At 43.3% G+C, this 22,284-nt stretch overlaps 3 pseudogenes; 2 read left to right on the top strand and 1 right to left on the bottom strand.

Moving 5' to 3' along the window:
- Positions 1–8,967: 8,967 nt before the first annotated feature.
- Positions 8,968–9,384, bottom strand: LOC102474414 (60S ribosomal protein L38 pseudogene; annotated as a pseudogene).
- A 4,556-nt stretch (positions 9,385–13,940) lies between these two features.
- On the top strand, positions 13,941–14,398 carry LOC106735468 (60S ribosomal protein L23a pseudogene; annotated as a pseudogene).
- Positions 14,399–17,556: 3,158 nt separating this feature from the next.
- Positions 17,557–19,928, top strand: LOC106735467 (dnaJ homolog subfamily A member 1-like; annotated as a pseudogene).
- The last annotated feature ends 2,356 nt before the right edge of the window (positions 19,929–22,284 follow it).

The raw sequence follows: 22,284 nt of genomic DNA, 5'->3' as shown, positions 1-22,284 counted from the left end.
TTGAGACATGGCCATCTCCCCTGGGGGGGGAGGGGTTTCAGCTATCCCCCCAGGGGGATGATTTTGTGCTTTCTGTCACTCTGTCTCTCTGACAAACATACATACCCCTTAGCAAAAAAAATCCTCTCCATAAATAAATAAATAAAGTCTATTTAAAAATACGCAAAGACTGTTGAATTATAACTTTACAACAGATCTGCTCAAAGCTGTAGTGAAATTTCTTCTTTATCATAAAGTACTCAGTCAAATAGCATAAAAATATAGCTAGTGCAAGTGATTGTGCCAATAAGAGGAATTTATGTTGGAAATGTGTTTATTTGAAAGTTATGACAGCGATATAAATACGCATTCACAAGAAGCACTACTTTATATGCAATTCCCTGGGTAAAACAGGAGAAAGATGAGAAATCAGTGTTTCTAAAGAAAATTCGAAAAGGAGGGAAAGAAAAGAATGGTCTTAGGAGGTGCTAACAAGTATGCCTGAGACTGTGATTTATAAAAATAGAGGCTGATCCAGCTCCCCTTGGAGGTCCAAGTTCAGAGGACACCTTGGAGGCCGGGCGGGAGGCTGGGGGCACGTGTTTCTGGCTACGTCACAGCATGGCAGAGGGCAGAGGGGCGTGCTCTGTGTCCCAGATGGGTTTCCTGGTCTTGGTCAGAACTCAATCACAAGGGCCCCACCCGATCTTTTCATCACTCCAAATACCCCACCTTTCAACACCAAGAAAGTATTAAATGTCTTCCTACTACCTTCACCTAATCTCAACACGTTCTCAAATATTTGAGAGGCTGACCAAAAAGGGGGAGGGGGGGAATAGTGAAATTAAACTATTTTGTCCTAAAACAGCCACTGTACTCCCACACTTTGATTCCTATGAATAAGTTGAAATTGTACATGTTAGGCTGTTTTTCTCAGCTGGTTGCTAAGTTACAGCCAATCATAGCAGCTAAGCTTCCTGTGTTAAGGCAGACAAACTTCAGAATGGAACCAATGATTTCTCTACCTCACTCCCTCACTTAGGTTCTGTGTATAACACAATCCTGTTCTACCGACTTAAAAGACCGAGTTGACCACGAGGCTGGCAGGAGTTGTCCGGCCTGGGACAACTGCCCTATTTAAATCATGTTAAGATTTGCTCTATTAAAACACCACTCTAGGGACCAGCAGTTAGCATAATGGCTATGTCGCTGAACTCCCATTGTAGTCAACCACAGTTCAAGTCCCGGACCCAGTGGCTTAAACTCATGCTGGGTGCATGTGCGTGCATGCCCAACATCCCAAGAAGAGAATGGAGGAGAAGGGATGGCTGCATGGCCATCCTCCCTGGGGGGTGATTTCTCGCTTTCTGTCTCTCTCTCTCTCTGTTTGGTGAGCACAAGTGCCCTATAGCAAAAACCTCTCAAAAACAAAATAAATAAAAACCATACTACTCTATTAAATTGGCTGGTTTATTTTTCTTTTAACAAGATGAATCTTGGGGAGGCACAAATCATAGCAAGAATGTTGCAGATCATTTTTAGAATTACTCATCAAGGAGCCAGCAAGTGGTGTAGTGGTTAAGGTGTTGGGCTCCCACATGGCTGACTGCCCTCCAAGTCCCAGACCAGGTGGCTTGAACTCATGCCAGGCGTGTTTGTGTGCATGCCCAAAAACCCAGGAGGAGAATAAAGAAGGGATTGCAGTGTGGCCATCTCCCTGGGGGGTGGTTCTCAATTACCTTCTCACTCTCTCTCTCTCTCTCTCTCTCTCTCTGGCAGGTGCATGTACCCTATTGCAAAAAAATAAAATAAAAAAAGCCTTAAAAATCAAAGAAAAAAGAATTATACATCAAAATCATCTTTTGTTTGGGCCTTTGCATGGGCCCCTCGGGTGAATCAGAAGCACCCCCCTGTGTCCATTGTCTCTCAGACAAGTTTCTGTTTCATTGTCATTTGCTGTGGTTCGGGCACCAGGCTGGCTCAGAGCAGTGGTGGCTGTCCTGAGAGGACCCTGAATCCTGGGTCTACACTACTCTTGTCGACAGAGTGGCTCTCTGGGCCATCCACGTGAGCACACGGGGCCTCTCCGGTAGTTGACCATCCAGAGCTAGAGGGGTAAAAAGAACATTTTGATGATTTGCCTTTAAGTTTTGGGGGATCAGGACATACTACGCCCAAATATGAACCCTTGGCAGAGGCAGGAAGGTCTCTCTTACCTTCCTCTCACCCTGCTCCCCTGAAATAGGCCATAGAACATTCATTTTAAAGGTGCCTCCCCATACGCAGAGAAGAGGACCGTCCCTTTCCCCAAAGACACGGGAGCACTCTGGATATGGTGGCCATCTGCTGGTGCTCTGGCAGACACGGAAGTGGTCCAGTGCGGTCTGTGGAACTCGAGGACCCAAGGGAGGCACGCCAAGGCCTTGGTTAGGCAAGCGGGTAACTGCCCCGAGGCATGTTTTAGTTTACAGGGAACAAACCTAGTCGTGCGCAAGTACAATACAACGTGACCCCACCCTCCTCATCGCAATGTCTGGAGTCCTGAAGTATAATAATACATAGCTGCTATGCTTTGGGTGTCCCCCCAGTGTGTGTGTTAGGACTTGGTTGTATGTAAAGATTTTAAGTGAGGGAAACAGCAGTTAGCGTAATGGCTATGTCGCTGGACTCCCACGTAGTCGACCGCGGTTCGTGTCCCGGACCCGGTGGCTTAAAACTCACGCCGGGCGCGTGTGTGTGCACGTGCGTGCCCAAGATCCCGAGAGGAGAATGGAGGAGAAGGGATTGCGGCGTGACCATCCCCCCTGGGGGGTGATTTCTCGCTTTCTGTCTCTATGTCTCTCTCTGTCTGTCTGGCGAGCGCACGCGCCCTACAGTGAAAATCTCTCCAAAAAAAAAAAAAAAAAAAGATTTTAAGTGAAAACTTAATCCCTTCATAGAACCAGGGTGGGGCCTTAGATGTGATAAGGCCATAGGCCAGGGTCCCTATGACTGAGTTCTGGATTTTATAAGAGACCAGAACAGGCAGAGACTTATGGGCAGCCACAATCCCTTCTCCTCCATTCTCCTCTCGGGATCTTGGGCACACACCCACACGCGCCCGGCGTGAGTTTAAGCCACCGGGTCCAGGACGCGAACCGCGGTTGACTACATGGGAGTCCAACGACATAGCCATTATGCTAACTGTGGGGCAAGAGGTGGCTAAAACAGGTTAGAGGTCAAATTTGAATCGGGCTCCTCTGAATCCTCTTTCACTTCGTCCTTGGTCTTGGGCTTTGTCCTCAGCTGGCTTATTCCCAGTTGTAGCAAAAAATCTTAAGTCAGTTTAGAGAGAGTAGATCCCTGACTCTAGATACTTGATTACCCTGGCCTACTCTCAGCAAGAATTCTAGTAAATCAGTTTAAATCCCTCTACACTAGAGCCCCCTTTTCACCAATTTCTTCCATCCAACTCTGCTTCTTGGCTGTAAATCCCTACTCAACTTTGCCGCAGGCAGCAGATTTTTTTTTTTTTTTTTTGGAAAGGTTTTTTGCTCTGGGTTTGGAAAGGTTTTTCGCTATAGGGCGTGTGCGCTCACCAGACAGACAGAGAGAGACAGACAGAAAGCAAGAAATCACCCCCCAGGGGGGATGGCCATGCCGCAATCCCTTCTCCTCCATTCTCCTCTCGGGATCTTGGGCACGCATGTGCACACACCCGGCGTGAGTTTTAAGCCACCGGGTGCAGGACGCAAACCGCGGTCGACTACGTGGGAGCCCAGCGACATAGCCATTACGCTAACTGCTGGTTCCCCAGGCAGCAGATTTGAACTTTGTCTCTCTCTCCTGTTGTGATAGTCTTGACATCTATTGCAAAATTCATGTTGAAATTTGGTTGCTATCGTGACGGTATTAGGAGGATGAAAACATAATCTGACTATGGCAAAGAAGTAGAGGTGAGGAATTTCTCCCTGGGACTCACTGGAAAATCACTGACAATAGGCAGATCAATAAAAGAAAGGGGATACGGATGTGTTTTAACGTATACTTGCGTCCATGGAAGACCTGCAACATGTGGCTCACAAAAGAACCAGGTGATTGGAGCTTCTTCCCAGAAGGTTGAAAGCTGCCAAAGGGTGAAGGGAGAATATGCAAAGATGCAGCACCGGTCCTGTTCAGAGGCAGCCATGTTTCAGACCTCTAACCTCCTTCCTGCACCCACAGAACAAAGGAGTGGCTTGGTACTTTCTTTACTGAGGTAAGGAGATGTAAAATTCTTTCAGAAAAGGTTAGGTTTTTTAAAAAATTATTTTATTTAATTTTATTTATTCATTCATTTATTTTAATTTGACCAGAGAGAGACAGAGAGAGAGAGAGAGGGAAAGTGAGAAAGAAAGCAAGCCACCAGGCCTGGGACTCGAACCATGGTAGGCATATGGGAGTGTCCAGCACCTTAACCATCATGCTACCTGCTCGACCCCAGAAAAAGTTAATTTTTATTTGTCTATTATTTAATTTTAAAGTTTTCTGTTGTGGCAGGCCAGCAGGTGGCATGGTTGTTGGGGTGCTGGACTGCCACGTGGCCAACCATGGTTTGAGTCCCAGACCCGGAGTTTGCTTTTTCTCTCTCTCTCTTTCTTTCTCTGTCTCTTTTTGGTGTGCTCACATGCCCTATAGCAAATTAAAAAATAATAATACAATTAAATAAATAATTTTTTTAAAGTGTCTGTAGACCCTCTGAAGAGTTATATCAAAATATGTCAAGGAAGTGTATTTCGGGGTGGCATATTATGGTCCCCACAGTAAGAAGAGGCAGGGCCCTTGGGAGGTGATCATGATTCTAAAAGATCACAAGAGCAAGGCCACATGACTGAATACTGGTGGCTTTATAAGAAGAGGGAGAGGGTCTCGATGGAGGCACAGCAAAGAAAGGCCATGCTCTGCAAGAATCCCGAAATGGAAAGGCTGCCAGTTCAACTCTGGAGGCCTCCATGAATAGTTTGGGCACATACTTGCCCAAGACCCCATGATTCGGTGCTGGCTGAGGGCTGGAGGGGACCATGGCATTGAGATCATGTGGGGGGGTAATTTCTCCCTCTCTCCTCTCTCTTTCTTTCTTGCTCCTCACTCATGGAAGAAATAAACTTTTTAAAAAAGTAGTTTAAGGGTCTGGCAGGTGGTGTAGTGGTTAAGGTGCTAGACTCCCATACGGCTAACTGTGGTTCGAGTCCTAGACCTGGAGGCTTGCTTTCTCACTTTCTCTCTCTCTTTTGCTCTCTGTTTCTCTCTGGTCAAATTAAATAAATAAACACAATTAAACAAAATAATTCTTTAAATTTAAAGATTTTAAGCTACTGGGGCCGGCAGGTGGCATGGTGGATAGGGACGTTGGACTCCCACATGGCCAATCACGGTTCAAGTCTCGGACCTAGTGACTTGCTTTCTCACTTCCTCTCTCTCTCTCTGTCTCTCTCTCTGATCAAACTGGAAAATAATAATGATAATAATAATAAATAAAGTTAAATAAAATAATTCTCTTAAAAAAGATTTTAAGCTACTTTTTAAAAAAAAAAAGTAGCTTAAAAATAAAGAACTTAAAAAAGAAAAAGGAGAAGGGATCAAGACCAGCGCTGGGGCCTCTCATGCCATCTCACCCTGCGATGCCCTGCCCTGCCCAGGACTCTGAGACCCCACCACAGGTGCGCCTCAACCTTGGAGCTGAATAAGCCTTTAATCCTTATAAACCACCCGGTCTATGGTATTCATGTAAAGCAGCAGAAAAAGCAGACTAAAATGGGCAGTAGTCCTGAATAAAGTCTTTATTACTGTAAGAAAATAGCCCAAGTGATTCATTTTCAAGAATAGCTTAACAAAAATTGCTTAACCAGCTTGCAGATGTGACAACCCCAGAAAACACACATTCCATGAAAGTCCCTGAACAAACAGAACCCCAAAACAACAGGTCACTCTTGAGAAATGACTTCTCGAGGTGGTGGCTGGTCACCAGCCCTTGCTCCTTTTTACTTCCTGGTTCTTCTCCCTCCTGGACATCGGCCAGGCCTCTCTATCAGACAAGAGAGGGAGGGGGACAATAAATGCCTTATAAGAAAATAATAAAACTTAGGTGGTGGCCGGGAAGATTGTATACCCATATTCTCAGTCAGTGAGGAACTGGGGAGGGACTTGAACTCTAGGGAACAGATTGCTTGTTGTAACTGTTCTGGGCGTGCCTGCCTGTCGGACACCCGATCTTGCAAGACCTCCCCTAAAGCCTGGCTTTGTTGTACCTCATATCTCCATGCCCATTGTTTGGCATTAGATGGGTGAGGCTATTTCCATTATTTTTTTAGAGAGAGATTTTTGCTGTAGGGCTCATGTACTCACCAGAGACAGAGAAAACAACAGAGAAACAGAAAGCAAGTAATCACCTCCCAGGGAGATGGCCACACCACAATCCCTTCTCCTCCACTCTCCTCTCAGAATTTTGGGCATGGACACACATGTGCTTGGTGTGAGTCTTAAGCTGCCGGGTCTGGAACTTGAACCACAGTCGAATACATGGGAGTCCAATGATGTAACTATTATGCCATCTGCTGGTCCCTGTGATTACCATTTTTCTTTTTTTTCAGAGGTTTTTGCTATAGGGTGCGTGTGCTCACCAGAAAGACAGAGAGAGACAGAGAGACAGAAAGCGAGAAATCACCACCCCAGGGGGGATGGCCACACTGCAATCCCTTCTCCTCTATTCTCCTCTTAGGATCTTGGGCATGCATGCACACGCGCCGGCGTGAGTTTAAGCCACCAGGTCCGGCACTCAAACTGCGGTCGACTACATGGGAGTCTAGCGACATAGCCATTGTGTCAACTGCTGGTCCCCAGCAATTACCATTTTAAAAAAGTGTCAGAATAACTTTTTCTTTGGCAGGGCATGGTCCTAAGAAGTTTGTGTTGAATTTTTTTTTTCTTTTTTTGGAGAAGTTTTTGCTATAGGGTACGTGCACTCACCAGACAGAGAGAGAGAGACAGAGAGATAGAAAGCGAGAAATCACCCCCCCAGGGGGGATGGCCACACTGCAATCCCTTCTCCTCTATTCTCCTCTTAGGATCTTGGGCATGCATGCACACGCGCCGGCGTGAGTTTAAGCCACCGGGTCTGGGACTCGAACAGCGGTCGACTATGTGGGAGTCCAGCAACACAGCCATTATGCTAACTGCAGGTCCCTGTGTTGGATTTTCTCACCTTTGAGAATAAAATCTGAGCCACAGTTAGATTTTTAGTGTAACATCTAAAGTTCTGATGACTTCTTTAGGGTAGTCATATTGGACTTTTAGGGTGCAGTTGGACTTTCAGGGTGCAGTTTAACTTACACATACGGAAGCTGCTGGTCATACATTATTCCCCATATGGAAGGAAGGAGAGGCTGGAGAACCAGGCTCAAAGAGGACAAGGAGGCCGAGAGGTACCTATAGTAGGAAGAGATGGGGGGGGGTCCCTCAGGGTGGACTTGCCCAGCTGTTTCTGGTCTCTCTACCTTTGTTCGAGGCTCCTGTTCAGTGATAGGCATTTGTTGGGTTTGTTCAGTCCTCCCAGAGTGGCAAGTCTCAGCTGTGCCTGCAGGTTGGAATTGCCTAAGGAGTTATTTTTCTTGTTTGTTTTAAAAACAAAACAAAACAAAAACAAAAACAAACACACACAAAAAAAAACTGTTGACGTCTCAGTCTTACCCCAGGAGATTCTGATTGACAGTAATTGGCCTGGGGTCCCTGTGGGCTTTCGTCTTTTCTGGGGTCCCCAGGTACTTCTGCTGTGCAACCGTGCCCTTGGGAGGCTGGGAGTTGACCTCACCTGTAGGGTCTCCAGAACAGGCACAAGAGGGCTGCTCCTGGCCTGTAATGAGAAAATAGAACTTTAAACAACATCTTCTCCCAGCCCAGAAAACCTCCCCACAAAGGCAGAAGAAAAAAAAGCTGTTTTATACTTTAATAACATTAAACAGAAGGCAACAACATCATAAGCAATATGCCAAAGGGACATGGAGTGAAAGAAAATTCCTTCTTTTATACAGTCAAGGAATCCAACCGATCCCAACAGGTAGGTTTTACGATTTAGAGCCAGGTGGCAAGTTAGTCCAGGACACTGGGAAAAAGGTGGTTCTTTTCCACGATGATTGCATTTCAAACAGATGTTTCCAGGAGTCGTGAAGATAGCGAGAGGCTTATTAAGTCATCCCTCATCAGGGCCACAATGAGATGCCAACTAACCCCAATCAGAATGGTGACGATTTAAAACACCGGGACCAGCAGTTAGCATAATGGCTATGTCGCTGGACTCTCATGTAGTCGACCACGGTTCGAGTCCCAGACCCGGTGGCTTAAAACTCACGCCGGGCGCGTGTGCGTGCGTGCCCAAGATCCTGAGAGGAGAATGGAGGAGAAGGGATTGCGGTGTGGCCATCCCCCCCTGGGAGGTGATTTCTCACTTTCTGTCTCTGTCTCCGTCTGTCTGGTTAGTGCATGTGCCCTATAGCAAAAACCTCTTTAAAAAAAAAAAAGATTTAACACAACAACAAATGGTAAGTGTTGGTGGGAATGTGGTGGTGGAGGGGTGGTTCTCTTGCACTGCTGGCAGGAATGTGATTGGTCCAGCCACTGTGGAGAACAATGTGGAAGTTCCTTGGGCATCTACAAATAGAACTACCATATGATCCAGCAATTGTGCTCCTGGGTATCTACCCAAAGGACAGGAACATGCTCAGTTGGAAAAGTGCTTGCACATCTATGTTCATTGCAGCATCGTTCACAGTTGCTGGGACATGGAACCAACCTAAATGCTCAGGCGAATAGATTGAAAAGATGTGGCGCATATACTCTTTGCAATACTACTCAGCTGTAAAAAAACAATAAGACCCTGGCATTTGATAGAGAGTGAATAAATATGAAAGAGTTACTTCTTCTTCTTTTTTCTTTTGTATTTAAAAAATGTTTAATGTAATTCAAATAGAGTCTGGTTCATTTTAGCTCCTTCACTGCCAAACCTGGGGGCAGGGTCTGCTTCAGCTTCTCTACTTTCTCTTTGTCTGTGATGACCAAGGTGTAATGATATCTCCTGCACTGAACTTTAAACTTCTTTTTCTTTTTTTAAATAAAGAATTATTTATTTAATCTTATTTATTCATTAACTTATATTTTATTTTGACCAGACAGAGACACACAGAGAGAGAGAAAGAGGGAAAGTGAGAAAGCAAACCATCAGGTCCGGGACTCGAACCGTGGTTGGCCATGTGAAAGTGTCCACCACCTTAAACACCACACCACCTGCTAGTCCCCCTTATTTTTCTTGATCTTGAAAGATTTGGTGTCCTTTTGCAGAGCCGTTAGCAGAAAGTCTTTGATTTCCTCAATTTTCTGAGGTATGGCAGGGAGCATGGGGTCAGGGTGCTGACAGCACGGCCAGCAGCTTGAAATGAAGAGGGAAGCTGGGCTGCGAGGGAGAGACACATGTCTCCTCTTAACAGATACCAACTGTCCACACTCTATGGTGGAAACTGAAAGATTAGAGGACGTAGAAACATTGAAAATGGTTATGGAGGGACCAGCAGATGGCGTGTTGGTTATGTTGCTGACTCCCACATGGCAGACCATGGTTTGAATCTGGGATCACACCAGGTGTTGCTGACTCCCACATGGCAGACCATGGTTTGAGTCTGGGATCACACCAGGTGCATGTCCATGCGTGCCCAAAATTCCAAGAGGAGAATGGAGGAGAAGGGATTGTGGCATGGCCATCCTCCCGGGAGTGATTTCTCACATTCTGTCTTTCTATTCCAGTCTCTGTCTCTCAGAGACAGAGACCACACCTCAAAAGGGGTACTCTCTGCCTATCCCTCTATCTCTCTCTGGTAGGTACAGGCACCCCTCTGGTAAATTAAAAAGCAACCACAAAAAATTACAGGGCTCATAAAGAAATCTAATCACGGGCCAGCAGGTAGCATGGAAGTTAAGGTGCTGGATCCCACATGGCCAAGTGCATAGTTCAAGTCCCAGGCTTATCAGTTTGAAAAACTTGCTGAGTGCATGTGCGTGTGTGCCCGAAATCCTGAGATGAGAATAGAGAAGGGATTGTGGTGTGGCCATCTACCCTGGAGGTGACTTCTCACTTTCCTTTTCTCTCTGTCTCTCTCCCTGTGGCAGAATTCTAAAAAATTAAAAAAAAAAAAAAGCAAAGGAAAGGGAAAAAAGGAAATCTGAGGCTTGCAGGTGGCATGGTAGTTAAGGAGCTATACTCCCACATGGCTGACTATAGTTTGAGTCCTGGACCTGGTGGCTTGGTTTCTCAGTTTCTCTCTCTCTCTCTGTGTCTCTGGAGAGCACACATGCCCTACAGCAAACTTAAAAATAATACCAATAATATTAATAAGTAAATAAATTTCTAAAAGAAAATCTAACTCACAATAAAAAAATCTTTCCCCTAATGGAAAGGCTCACACCTAGAAAGATTTACTGAAGAATGCTACCAAACAAAGAAGAAATAATATCAATACTATACAAAATCTTTCAGACAATACAGGAGGAAAGAATACTTTACAACTTGTTTCAGGAGCCCTTTGTGATACTTGCACAAAAATTCAATTAAAATATTACAAGAGGGACTAGCAGTAGGCGTAATAACTATGTTGCTGGACTCCCATATAGCTGACCACAGTTCGAGCCCCAGACCTGGTGACTTAAACTCATACCAGGCATGTGTGCATGCATGCCCAAGATCCTGAGAGGAGAATGGAGGAGAGGAGATTGCGGCGTGGCCATCCCCCCAGGGAGTGATTTTCTGCTTTCTGGTCTCTCTGTCTGGCGAGCACATGCGCCCTATAGCAAAAAAAAAAAAAAAAAAACCCCTAAAAAAAAAAAAAAAAAAACCCCTAAAAAAAAAAAAAAAAAAACCTCCCAAAAAAAAAAAAAAAAATTACAAGAAGGGACCAGCAGATGGTGTGGTTGGGGCACTGGACCACCACATGGCCAACCACACTTCGGATCCCTGAACTGGCGACTTGCATTCTTGCTTCTCCTCTCTTTCTGCTCAAATTAAAAAAATAATGATGAGCTGAGCCCAAGTGCTGGAAGGAAGCATTTGCAGTGGATCCCAGTGGCTGCAGTGGAGTATGTGGTACCAGCTAGCCTGGCTGCTGCACCTCGCACTGCCCAGCACCTTCTACTCAGTCCTCAGCAACCCCCACCACAGCTGGAGTGTCTCTGTGGGTCCTTCCAGCCCAACACCTAGTGAGAATCCATCTATCTCTAAGGTAGGCCCAGCCCCGCTCCTTTAGCTTAAGTGCCTCTGCTCCAACCTCTGCTTCCAGCCCAACTCCTAGTGAGGGTCATAGAAAACTCAGCCCCCGCTGAGCTACTACAGAAGGGAGAAACTCATCATAAATCTAAACTGAAATCTCTTTCTGTGGATATCACGTTGCAAAACACAGTAATAGCGGAGAAAGTGGCACAGAAGTACCTTCACTGTGGTAGTGAAGCAGAGGCGCGTACGGCTGCAGAAAACAGTTCCAGCAACAAAAGTGCATTTTGCTTGGTGAGCATCAGGAAAAACAGAACTAAAGAAATATTGGTCATGTCCTCCTGCATGCATCGAACACTCAGAATTAACTCCAAGAAAGTGGGAAGAAATTATAATCATTCAGATGACCAGAAACCACCGCAGAGGCACAAGAAATTTGAGAAACCAAGAAAATATCTCTGCCCAAAGGAAAAGAATAGCCCTTCATTATCCACAGACAGTACAAAGGAACTCATAGAAATGTCAAATAAAGAATTTAGAATATTGGGGACCAGCAGTTAGCATAATGGCTATGTCACTGGACTCCCACGTAGTCGACTGTGGTTCGTGTCCTGGACCCGGTGGCTTAGAACTCACGCCGGGTGTGTGTGCATGCGTGCCCGAGATCCTGAGAGGAGAACGGAGGAGAAGGGATTGCAGTGTGGTCATCCCCCCTGGGGGGTCATTTCTCGCTTTCTGTCTCTCTGTTTCTCTCTGATTGTCTGGTGAGCGCACACGTGTTACAGCAAAAACCTCTCCAAAAAAAAAAAAAAGAATTTAGAATAGTCATAGTAACAGAACTAACAGAGATCCAAGAAAAGAGAGCCAATGAACTCCAGAAGATGCAAGAGAAAAGAGACAATGAATTCTATGGGGTGAGGAAGTTTTTGCACAATCTGAAAGAGGAAATAAACTCCATAAAAAAGAATCACATGAAGCTATTAGGGATGAACGTTGTAATACAAGAAATCAAACTTTCCTTCAAAGCAAATAGATCATGCAGTATTAAAAGCAAATTAGATCATGCAGAAGATGAAATATTAGACGTAGAAGACAGAACCTCTGACCTAGAGAAATTCACCAAAAAGACTGAGAAAATACCCAAAGAAAATAAGAATAACATACAGGTAATACTAGATACCATTTTACTAGATACCATTACACACCCAAATACCTGGATAATAGGTATTCCAAAAGGTAAAGAAACTAATAAGGGCATTGGAGATCTATTCCATGAAATCCTGGAAAAAAACTTTTCAAACCTAGAGAGGCATTCAAATATCCAGACTCAAGAAATACAAAGGACTCCGCATAGACTCAACCCAGGAAGATCTTCTCCAAGGCACATCATAGCCAGATTGATCAAAACTAGACAGAGACAAGATACTAAAACTGGCAAGAAAGAAACGTCAAATTACTTTCAAAGGATATCCCATTAATCTAACATCGAACCTCTCATTGGAAACAATGCAAGCAAGGAAAAACTGGAAAAATATATTCAAAGCGAAAAACAATTTCAACCAAGAATACTATACCTAGCAATATTATCCTTCATATTATTATCCTTCATATGGGAAGAAAAGCCTCAATCATTCTCAGATAAACAAAACACAAAAGAATTTACCAACACTAGACCGGCTCTTCCAGAAGTTCTGAAGGGTATGCTATAGCAGGAAAACTAAAGACAGAAAAAAAGAGAACAAAAAAGGACCAAGAAAATGGCCAACTTAATGATAGGGACAAGTCCAGAAATATCAATAATAGCGTTGAATGTTAACATCCAGGATTTAAACAGAAAGACTGGACCACAGTAACACTGCAAATTCAACAGAAGAGAGATTAATTACATGAGACTCAACTGGTGAAACAGAATTTTATGACTTTTGTTTAAAAAGATTTAGGTTTTCTTCTATGTGTTGCCTTCCAGATTTAAGGATTTTTGTTTTCTTTTTGAGTTGTTGATAGGTTTAGCATTTGTTATTTTTTAAAAATTGAAGCATAAATTTTTCTCCCTTCCTGACCCATCTGCGATTGGAAAATATTGGTGAACATTCTTATTTTGTGGCGGAATAATTATGGTTATATGCATAAGGTCAATAATACAATAAGTTCAAGAATACAATAATATCTGTTGCCTTGTATCAGAAATTGAATTCTTATGGGGCTTTGTGCAAAAAAAAAACAGACCAAATTGAGACTAAACTTAGTTTTGGGGGGCAAATAGGTTAGTTTATACCTCTCTTTAGTAAAAGGGTAAATGAAGAGAGGGAAAACTGTTTAGAAGAAAATTACAGTGTACTCGTCACTAGATTTTAGCTTTGTCCATATTTTTAGTTTAATTAAGATCTTTTGTGAATCAATAAAAGCTGAAAAAAGTTTAGTATGAGAGGGTGAGAGAGGAAAGGGAAAGGGAAAAAAGTAAATGTACGTTTAATTGACAAAAAAATGAGAAGCTATTTGCTGATGATAATGTATATAGTAATATCTTTGTCTTGACTGATATGCATGATATTCATACTGGAAAAAGAAATGTTGTACACTGTAAAGAGACATGTGATTAAATGCAAATAAATAAATGAAAAGAGAAAAGAAAAATAAAAATAAGATAATTAACATAAAAACAACAAATTAAAATAATAATTTTTGGTTTTTTGCCAAGATGGCACTGAAAGTGAAAAAGGAAGCTCCTCTGCCCCTCCCAAAGCTGAAGTTAGAGCAAAGGCTTTGAAGGCCAAGAAGGCAGTGCTGAAAGGCATCCACAGCCATGAAAAAAAGAAAATCCATACGTCACCCACCTTCCAGAGGCCCAAGACTCTCCGGCTATGGAGGCAGCCTAAATATCCTTGGAAGAGCGCCCCCAGGAGAAACGAGCTTGACCACTGTGCCATCATCAAGTTCCCCCTGACAACCGAGTCGGCCATGAAGAAAATAGAAGACACTGTGTTCATTGTCAAGGCCAACAAGCACCAGATCAAACAGCCTGTGAAGAAGCTCTATGATATTGATGTGGCCAAGGTCAACACTTTAATCAGGCCTGATGGAGAGAAGAAGGCATATGTGCCACTGACTCCTGATTATGATGCTTTGGATGTTGCCAACAAAATTGGGATGATCTAGGGAACCAGCAGTTAGCGTAATGGCTATGTCGCTGGACTCCCACGTAGTCGACCGCAGTTCGCCTCCCGGACCCGGTGGCTTAAAACTCACGCCGGGCACGTGTGTGTGCGTGCCCAAGATCCGGAGAGGAAAATGGAGGAGAACGGGGGGTGATTTCTCGCTTTCTGTCTCTATGTCTCTGTCTGTCTGTCTGGCGAGCGCACGCGGCCTATAGCGAAAAACCTCTCAAAAAAAAAAAAAAAATTGGGATGATCTAAAGCAAGTCCAGCTGGTTAATTCTAAATACACTTTTTCACCATAAAATAAAAAATAAGTAAAAGAATTTTAAAAAATAATAATGATAAATAAAATTAAATAAAGTAATTATAAAATTACAAGAAAATTACAAATTTCATGTAATATCAATATTTTTAACAAAATATTAGTAGATTCACTCTGGCAATATATAAAGAATTAGGGCTTATTATGGCTAAGTAGGGCCTATTTGGAAAAATAAGGATGGTTTAACATTCAAAAAGAAATTAAAATGTTATCGTTAAAATGCTCAAGCTGCCAAAAGTGATCTTTAGATTCAATAATATACTTGTCAAAATACCAATGACATTCTTTTTTTTTAGAGGTTTTTGCTATAGGGCGCATGTGCTTGCTGGAAAGACAGAGAGAGACAGAAAGACAGAAAGCGAGAAATCACCCCCCAGGGGGGAAGGACCATGCCACAATCCCTTCTCCTCCATTCTCCTCTCAGGATCTTGGGCACGCATGCACACACACCTGGTGTGAGTTTAAGCTACCGGGTCTGGATCTAGAACGGCAGTTGACTACATGGGAGTCAGCAACACAGCCATTAAGCTAACTGCTGGTCCTACCAATAACATTCTTTACTAAAATAGAAAAAAAATAATAATAAAGTTCATATGGAACTGAAAAAGACCCCAAATATCCAAAATAATCCTGAACAAAGAGAATGAAACTAGAGGCAACACACTCCAGCTTTTCAAATATATTACAAAGCTATACTAACAAAACCAGCATAGTGCTGGCAAGCAAAGAGACACATAGACCAATGAGACAGAATAAAAAACCTAGAAGTAAATTTACACATACACAGATAACTGATTTTCAACAAAGCTGCCAAAGACGTTAATTGGGAAAGGAGGGCCTCTCCAATAGATGGTTCAGGGAGAATCAGACATCCATATGTATCTCAATTTCTCACCATACACAGAAATCAACTCTCAGTGGGTTAACGATCTAACTATAAGGTCCAAAATCATAAAATTAGTACCAGAAAACACTTCAGGACATTGGGCTAGGCAAACAGTTTTTTAATAAAACTTCAAAAGCACAGATGACAAAACAAGGCAAATAAAAACTCTATCAAACAGAACCAGATGGTGATCTGGAGTCTAAGGCACTGGATCCCACATGGACAATTGTGGGGTTCGAGTCTCAGACCTAGCATCTTGAAAAACACACTACTGTGTGTGCGTACATGCCCAAAATCTCAAGATTGGGATGGTGGAGAAAGGACTGTGGCATGGCCATACTCCCAGGGGGTGATTTCTCACTCTCCTGCTCTTTCTGTTTCTCTCTGGCAAGTGCACACATCCTATACAAAAACTAAAAACAAACAAAGAAAGCTCCTACTCAGTAAAAGAAGGATTGAACAGATTGAAGAGACAGCTAACAGAATAGGAGAAAATATTTGCAAATTTTACATCTGACAAGGCATTAATAGCCAGAATAGAAACCAGTAGTTGGCATACAGGCTATGTCGTTGGACTCCCATGTAGTCGATCATAGTTCAAGTCCTGAACCTGGTGGCTTAAACTCACGCCAGGCACATGTGTGTGTGTACCCAAGATCCCAAGAGGCGAATGGAGGAGAAGGGATTGCAGTGTGATTTATCACTTTCTGTCTCTCTCTGTCTTTCTGGTGAGTGCACATGCACCCTATAGCAAAAAAAATTATCTGAGGCAAATACTATTATTTCTACCATATAAGAAAAAAAAAAAAAAAAAAAAAAAAGCCAGAATATACAAGAAATTCAAACAACTCAGCAACAAAACAGAAAAAAAACAAACAAATAATCCAATTTTTTAATAAACTGAATAAATATTTCTCAAAAGAAGACATACAAATGGCCTAGAAGCATATGAAAAAAATGTTTCACATCACTAATCATTAGGAAAATGCAAATCAAAACCATGGTGAGATATCGTCTAACGTTATATTCCAGTCGGTGAGAAATGAGAGGACTTCCAGTCATAGCCAAATTACAGCAGTCTTTCATTAGCAGGCGACTACAGGAGGACTAGTCTCTCTCAAAGACCCCGCAACACCAAGCAGAGGAAAAGGGGTGCTTATAAAGGCAAAAATCACAGTATTTTCCGGGTCGACCTAGCAAATACAATGAAATTGAGAAGGGGTTGGAAAAAGGGAGAAGGGTGTCCTTACAAAAGCAGTTACAGAAGCCAGAAGCCAGATTGAGCAGGTTAATCATTTCTACTGGTATTTCCCAGTCTTTGCCTAAACAGGATGGAACTTCAGTGGCCTTCATCGCTTCGGGCTAGGGATTTGTGACTACCAATCTAAAGGACACCTTAAGGTGAGAGAGTTTGGAGCACTTAGCAAAAATAGTGGATTCTTAATTATGTTAAGGCAAGAGGAGAAAGGAACTATCTAATATAGAGCGGAGAAACATAAAGTACAAAATGGAGGTGTTCCTGCTTCACTCACGTTAGAATGTCTTTATTAAAAAGACAACAACAAAAAAAAATGCCTGCTCAAATTCTGCAGCTGTCAGTATACAAGTAGCCTTCTGGACCGCAGAGTGGGAAGACCGGGTCAGCCTGAGTGGACATGCATGTCCAAGATCCTGGCAGGTGGAAGACTGGAGGAAGGGAATTGTACATGACCAAGCCCTGTGAAAGGTGCTTCTATTTCTCTGTCTTTCTCTTGCATATACACACATTTCATAAGGAATGATAACAATGATAAAGACAAAACATAAATGTTGGCCAGGTTAAAAAACAAGGGGGAACTTTCCAGAATGCTTGGTCAGGAGCTGAGGAGCGGCAGCTGCCTGAGCTACACACAGCTACGCACACCTTCCCACTCCCCCACGTCAGCCTCAGCCTGCTCACCAGCTGTAGAAAATGGTGCAAGAAACGACTTACTATGATGTTTTAAGGGTCAAACTCAATGCTACCCAGGAAAAATTGAAGAAAGTTTACAGGAAACTGGCCTTAAAGTATGTTATACCTAATATGTTGTTTTACTTGCTGTGAAGAATTGGTACACTTGATATGTTATTTAATGGCTAAGTTAGTAATTTGCTGTAAGGAAAATGTTTGATTGTAACGCTACTTGCTGAGAGCATACCTGACTCCATTTTGTGGTACATTCAGCCTGGCATTAGTCATGTTCCTAGAAATTTGACATTTAGCCAATACCCTAGTGCTTATCGCTGATAGCAGACTAGCCATATGCTGACGGATAGCATGAGGAACATGAGCATGGTCTATGCTTCACCCTCCCTCATGACTGGCAAAAATATGTAAACAAATCTCACTTTGTTCTGACCCAAATCCCATAGACTTACATGTAAAATATTACAAAAATATTGTTTTGTCAAGTCACCATGAGCCTGTGAAAATTAGATGTAAAAATAGGAGCCTGAGCCCAGCTCATCGGCTCATCGGCTCTGTCCTCTGCTTGGGCCAGATCCCGTCTTGCTGCATATGAGACCTCCCTTTGAAGCCGGAGGCCCTGTCAGGTTTGCACACTGACTCCTCCGCACCCAGATGGCCCTCCGCTCCGCCGTCTTTGATGCTCCATTGTCAGCCACTAGTCCCGACCTCCATACTCTAGGATCACCAGGTGGACTTTTCCTCTTCATTCACCCTTGGTCATCTTGTGGCCACCGCCACCATCATTCCCTAAGATCTTCGTGGGGCTCATCTCCGGCTCACCACCTGTGCCTTGTAGAAACCCAGCGTACTCAGCACTCGGCCTCCCTCTCGCCCTTGCAGACTGCACTTCCCGTCGCTGTGCCAGCATAGGACACTCGGCGCCGCTTGTCCCTTCGTGACTTGTAACCCCCTTTTTTCCCTGTGTGATTAAAGTAACTTGAAAGGCAAACCTGAGTCCTATCCCCCTTCCGTGGGCTAGAGCACAGATTGGCTGTAACTGCTTGGCCAGCTGATAAAGGTAAATCGAACTTTTATTAAGTAGTGCTTAAACTCTCCCTCTCTCTTCCAAAACTCCCCTTCCTTGCTGCTGCTGTGACGCATACATGACAAAGTACCACCCTCGTAAAAATCCAAATGAAGGCGAGAAGTTTATACAGATTTCTCAAGCTTATAAAGTTCTCTCTGATGAAAGAAAAGGGAATTACATGACAAAGAAGGAGAGCAGGCAATTAAAGAGGGTGGAGCAGGTGGTGGTTTCAGCTCCCCAATGGACATCTTTGATATGTTTTTCGGAGGAGGAGGAAGGATGCAGGGAGAAAGAAGAGGTTAAAATGTTGTACATCAGCTGTCGGTAACCTTAGAAGATTATATAATGGTGCAACAAGAAAACTGGCCTTGCAGAAGAATGTGATTTGTGACAAAGGTGAAGGCTGAGGTGGTAAGAAAGGAGCAGTAGAGTGCTGTCTCAATTGCCGAGGTACTGGAACGCAAATAAGAATTCATCGGATAGGACCTGGGAGGGCTCAGCAAGTTCATCTGTGTGCATGGAGTGCCAAGGCCATGGAGAGCGGATCAGTCCTAAAGATAGCTGTAAAAGTTGCAATGGGAGGAAGATAGTTCAAGAGACAAAGATTCTAGAAGTTCATATTGACAAAGGCATGAAAGATGGCCAGAAGATAACATTCCATGGTGAAGGAGACCAAGAACCAGGACTGGAGCCAGGAGATATTATCATTGTACTAGACCAGAAAGTTCATGCTGTTTTTACTCGGCGAGGAGAAGACCTTTTCATGTGTATGGACATACAGCTGGTTGAAGCATTGTGTGGCTTCCAGAAGCCAATTTCCACTCTTGACAACAGAACCATAGTCATCACCTCTCATCCGGGTCAGATTGTCAAGCATGGAGATATCAAGTGTGTGTTAAATGAAGGCATGCCAATTTAACATAGACCATATGAAGAGGGTCGCCTAATCATTGAATTTAAGGTAAACTTTCCTGAGAATGGCTTTCTGTCTCCTGATAAACTCTCTTTGCTGGAAAAACTCCTACCTGAAAGGAAGTAGGAGAGACTGATGAAATGGACCAGGTAGAACTGGTGGACTTTGATCCAAATCAGGAAAGACGGCACCATTACAATGGAGAAGCATATGAGGATGATGAACATCATCCCCGAGGTGGTGTTCAGTGTCAGACCTCTTAATGGGGCTAGTGAATAACACTGCTAGCATTTTATATGCAGTAGTGAATGAGTGAAGGACTGTAATCATAATATGCTCACTACTTGCTATTGTTTTTGTTTTAATATTCATCTATAGTAGTGTTTTAAAAAGTTAAATGAAAAATAAATGCAAATGCAAAAGCTGGAAAAAAAAAAAAACAAGGGAAAACTCTTTATTTCTTTTGAGTGATTTTTGTTATAGAGTACATGTGCTTGCTGGAGAGACAGAGAGACAGAAAACAAGAAATCAACTCCCAGGAGAATGATGATGCCACAATCCCTTCTCCTCTCAGGATTTTGGGCATGCACACACACATGCCCAATGTGAGTTTTAAGTCACCAGATCCAGGACTCGAACCATTGTTGACCATGTAGGAGTTCAGTGACATAACCATTATGCCATCTGCTGGTCCCAAGAGAATTCTTTTACATGTTTACACCACCAGTGGGAATGTAAATTAGTATAGCCATTATGGAAAATAGAATGGAAGTTTTTTAAAAAGCTAAAAATAGAACTGCGCTACTATCCAGTAATTTCACTACTGGGAATGTATCCAAAGGAAAGGAAACCATTCTTGTTTGATCTAACCCTGCATGGCCTTTAGTAATTTCCCATCAGAAAATAAGGAGATGGTTCAATGATCTTTGGCCTGAACGCTCCAGCCAGAACCCTCCCTTACTGGAAAATAAAACTACAAAGATGTTTCAGTGTAGCCCACAGATGGGCCATAATGTCATAAGGCAAGTAATCTAATCAAAGTACCTGCCATTCTCCTAACCCTACTCCTCCACTCCTCTCATATAAATACATCTCTTCTCGGGACCAGCAGTTGATGTAATAGCTATGTTGTTGGACTCCCATGTAGTTGAACGCAGTTCGGGTCCCATACCTGGTGGCTTAAACTCACGCCGGGTGCATGTGCGTTCATGCCCAAGATCCCAAAAGAAGAATGGAGGAGAAGGGATTGCAGTGTGGTCATCATCCCTGGTGTGTGATTTCTCACTTTCTGTCTCTCTGTCTCTGTCTTTCTGGTGAGTACACACGTCCGATAGCAAAAACAAACAAACACAAAGTCTAAAAATAAATAAATAAATACATCTCTTCTCAGTAGAATGGGCAGAAGTACCTCCCACTTCAGACCTCCAGGTCCACTATCTCTCCATAAACTTTTCTTCTCTTTTGAGATGACTGCTTCCTGAGTATTACTCAAACTGTGACAATTATGGCATAGAGATAGCTGCACCTAGTGTTTATAGCAGTGCTATTCATAATAATCAAGACATGGTATCAACTTATGAATCTGCCAATAAACAGATGATAAAAATATAGCATATATATGCTAGGGAATGCCACTTGACCATCAAAAAGAAGGAAATTCTGTCAATTTGTTAGGAGTTATTAGGAATGACAACCTTAGTTAGGTAGATATAGATCAAGAAACTAGCTAGGATAGCCAAAAAACTTTAAGGACCAAAAATCTTTAACTCAAAACGAGTCCCAGCAGCATGAGTTCTACGAGATAGAAGAATGAAGAATGAGCCAAAAGAAAAATTAACAAGCTAGAGGTGGTCCACAGACACATACTTTAGATGGACAAAAGATCTAAAACAGGATCAAAAGAGACCCTGGAAAAGAGACAAGGCCAGCTTGCCTCCTTTGGTACTGGCCCGCTCTGTCTATGGGACATATTTGCATTTTGATAAACCCTGTGCTCAGCTTGTCTTCTTTTTTTTTTTTTTTTTTTTGGGGGGGGGGAGAGATTTTCACTGTAGGGCGCGTGCGCTCGCCAGACAGACAGAGAGAGAGACATAGAGACAGAAAGCGAGAAATCACCCCCCAGAGGGGATGGTCACGCCGCAATCCCTTCTCCTCCATTCTCCTCTCGGGATCTTGGGCACGCACGCACATGCGCCCGGCGTGAGTTTTAAGCCACCGGGTCCGGGACACGAACCGCGGTCGACTATGTGGGAGTCCAGCGACATAGCCATTACGCTAACTGCTGGTTCCCCTCAGCTTGTCTCCTTGTCCTTCAATTCTTTGCTGCAAAGGGAAGATATGGCCTTAACTTTCTCAACCTAAGAGTTTGAGGCAACTTGAGTGAACCTGGAAGACTGGGAATAAAGGCAGGGCATACTCAACTTGATAAACAGTGTCTGTAAAAACACTACAATTAACATACCAAAAAAAAATAAATAATAAAAAGAAAGAGAAGAAAGAAAAACAGCTAGGGCCTGACAGTATTGTGGAAAAAACAGATGCCAAGAAATGAAAATTTTCACTCCAGAGAGAAAGGAGAACTCTTTTTTTTGTGTTGGCAGGCATGAAGGAGTTAACACTCTGAATCTCTGGCCCCAGCAGGGAGTTGGACACAGTCTTTTGTGGTAGAGTTGGAGAAGAGGAAGGAGTCTCAGCAGGTTAGGGATATCCTATCTGGGAAAGATGGCTCAGGATTTGCCCTAGAAAGGAATGT

The sequence above is a fragment of the Tupaia chinensis genome, unplaced genomic scaffold (assembly GCF_000334495.1).
Source record: "Tupaia chinensis unplaced genomic scaffold, TupChi_1.0 Scaffold000404_1, whole genome shotgun sequence".
NCBI lineage: Eukaryota > Metazoa > Chordata > Mammalia > Scandentia > Tupaiidae > Tupaia > Tupaia belangeri.
Note: the sequence above shows the minus strand (reverse complement) of the source record. Positions and strands in the feature narration are given on the sequence as shown.